At 41.9% G+C, this 3,170-nt stretch overlaps 1 protein-coding gene and 1 long non-coding RNA gene across 3 annotated transcripts in view; one reads left to right on the top strand and one right to left on the bottom strand.

Moving 5' to 3' along the window:
* LOC117282673 overlaps positions 1-3,170 on the bottom strand; it is a 245,500-nt gene that overhangs the window by 71,235 nt on the left and 171,095 nt on the right. The window lies entirely within an intron of this gene.
* The window catches only part of LOC111869046, a 47,578-nt gene that overhangs the window by 24,970 nt on the left and 19,438 nt on the right, over positions 1-3,170 (top strand). The gene's annotated exons all lie outside the window — the stretch shown is intronic.

The raw sequence follows: 3,170 nt of genomic DNA, 5'->3' as shown, positions 1-3,170 counted from the left end.
TTTTAAAAAATTATAATAAGTATGTACTCGTAAGTATGTGGCAATTCTGTTTAATTCAACTTTTGACTTTGACACTTCATCGATATTTTATTCCAATCTAAACACTGTAAATCATCTCTGCTTTACAATTTAAAATGTCGTCTAATAAATTATATAAAATTTGATATTTTAAAATATATGCTACAAGACGGTATGTCACGAGTTCTATTCCCGATGAGGTCATTAGATTTTTCAATTTACCTAATCTTTCTAATCGCACTATGACCCTGGAGTCGACTTAGCCTCTGAGAGAAATGAGAACCAGGAATCTTTTTTGGGGGGTAAAAGGCGGCCGGAGCGTAAGGCTGACAATCTCACCAACACCTCTGAGCCGATTGTCTAGAAAATGTAGGATCCTCGACGTCTCACATTCCTGTGGGCCTCAACGGTCTGTAACCAGGTTACCTTTACCGTTTATCTTTTATTTATCAAAAATATTCATATAATTATATCGCTTTCAGAGGGGGTGGGTGCCCCAGATTCGTGGCTGGTCCGGACTCCATCTCATCTCTCTCGACCCTGGTTGCTGGTTATGTTATAATCGAATTTAAAATTTCAGATACTGGGATTTTAGATCATAATCATAATGCTGATAAATATGTGAGCTTCTTAAAATAAGCATTTCTCTCGAAGCTGCTTTAATTTCGCGTCCTAGAATTTGGTGATAGTCACGCTGCTTATTATTCAATTGTTTGTAATTTAAAATGTGCCACTGCGCATTTCCCCTCCCACCAAGTGACATCATCACCCTAACCCCAGCCATCATGTTCATCAGTCTGACAGCAGAATTTGTGCAACACAGTAAAGAGGAGATTATTTTGTATTCAGGTCCCACAATGGAACGAGCTGTGGGTGGTTCGTTATTTACAGACACAATGAGTGTCACATATTCCTGCGAAAACTATGAGCAAGTTACAAACCTATTGTACTTGACTGTACTTGTACATTAAACTCAATGGAGCAGGGAAGCTGACAGTTATTCAACTTGTCAAAGGTACTCCGCCTTTTATGGAGCTCCAAGTTTCATTATCGTTTTCAAAATAATCTGTCACTGGTCCCTGTCCTGAGCCAAATGAATTCCATCCACATTTTAGCTCCCCATTTCTTGCAGATCCATTTTAATATTCTCACATCTACTTCTAGAATTTCCAAGTGCTATCTTTCCCCACCCCCCACCCAGGAATTTTGACTAATATTACTTATGCATTTATTTTCGGCATTTTTCAGTTCTCTAATTCATTTATGAGTAGAATATTTCAAAGTAACACATCTTGAACGTTATTTAGTAGCGCCGTTGATAACTGAACTGAGGATGTTCGAGAACAGGGTGTTGAGGAGAATATTTGGACCGAAGGGAGATGAAGTGACAGGAGGTTGAAGAAAAACTGCATAATGAGGAGCTTCATAACTTGTACTCTTCTCCAAGTATAATTAGAATGATCAAGTCACGGAGGATGAGGTGGGCAGGGCATGTAGCACGAATGGGGGAGACGAGGAATGCGTATAGGATATTTGTGGGAAAGCCAGAAGGAAAGATACCACTGGGAAGACCAAGGCGTAGGTGGGTGGAGAATATTAAAATGTACCTTAGAGGGAGAGGATGCTATGGATTGGATTGATCTGGCTCCGGATAGGGACCAGTGGAGGGCTCTTGTGAACACGGTAATGATCCTTCGGGTTCCATAAAATGCTGGGAAATTCTTGAGTAGCTTCAGAATTGTCGGCTTCTCCAGAAGGGCTCAGCTCCATGAGTAAGTAAGTAAGTTGATAACTGAAACTGGTCTGACCACTCACAGAATGTTAATATGTCACTTAAGATCGGCGGAAGAATTATGAAACCAAACGTAAATTTTAACGTTCCACGGTCTGATGACAATTATCTATTTCCAGCAGGTATTGATTATGAGGTAACACAGGTGAAAAGTGTTAATTAACTGCCGTTGCAAATATATCTCTGCTTTATTGGAATTGCAGAGTTGAGGGGCAGAAAACCTTAATTAATGGACATCTGTGGCGAGTAGAATCCAAGGCTTACGTCGTCGGTGTTTCGAGGAATATCATTCACTCACTCACTCACTCAATCACTCACTCACTCACTCACTCACTCACTCACTCACTCACTCACTCACTCCCTCACTCACTCACGGAGCTGAGCCCTTCTTGAGAAGCCGCCAATTGTGCAGCTACTCAAGAATTTCCCAGCATTTTATGGAACCACAAGGTTCATTACCGTGTTCACAAGAGCCCTCCACTGGTCTCTATCCTGAGCCAGATCAATCCAGTCCATACCACCCCATCCGATCTCTCTAAGATCCATTTTAATATTGGTCACCCACCTACGCCTTGGTCTTCCCTGTGGTCTCTTTCCTTCTGGTTTTCCCACAAATATTCTATATTCATTCCTCTTCTCTCCCATTCGTGCTACATGCCCTGCCCACCTCACGGACAATTGCCTGAAAATGGCCTTGTAAGGCCATCAATTGATTGTAATTTTAATGGCATTTTAAAATANTTCTCATAAACAGGTCATCCCCAGGGGTCAGTGAGCACAGGCCAAAACCAAGCTTTCTATTTGAATCCCCGCACCTCACCCCAAAGTGACCTTAATTTCAGTTGTGCATCGTGAGAACTACTCGCCCCCCAACTGAGGCCAACTTCTGTGGCATAAATTTCATTTTATATTTCACCCCTCCTTATTTCTACCCTAATTTTATACCAAACCTCAACCGAAAACTCTCCCTTTCTTCTGTGGAATTTACGGTTTTACCACAAAATTTTAAGTCAGAAAATAACTACTCAGTCGCTTGTTAGGAAGGATTCCTCGCTGTAGGTTTCTTGTAAGGGAACGGTGAGATGGGGACACAAAAGAAGGGTAAAATTTCCATTCCATTTCTTCCTTCTCTTTCATGAGCCCTCTCTTCACTCTCATTAGCTTTACAGTACATATAAGAATGGTCTTTATGGCCATTTGATGTAAGGTAAAGTTCTCCCTGCCGGTCCCGGCAGCTGAGCGGTCTAAGGCATGTACTGTCTTCGCTCGCTCGGAAGCCGGGATCGTGAGTTCGAATCCCACTCAGGGCATGGATGTTTGCGTGCGTTTTTCTGTGTTTGTGTACAGGTAGAGGCCTTGC

This window comes from Cryptotermes secundus, unplaced genomic scaffold (genome assembly GCF_002891405.2).
Source record: "Cryptotermes secundus unplaced genomic scaffold, Csec_1.0 scaffold70, whole genome shotgun sequence".
In the NCBI taxonomy this organism is placed as follows: domain Eukaryota; kingdom Metazoa; phylum Arthropoda; class Insecta; order Blattodea; family Kalotermitidae; genus Cryptotermes; species Cryptotermes secundus.
Note: the sequence above shows the minus strand (reverse complement) of the source record. Positions and strands in the feature narration are given on the sequence as shown.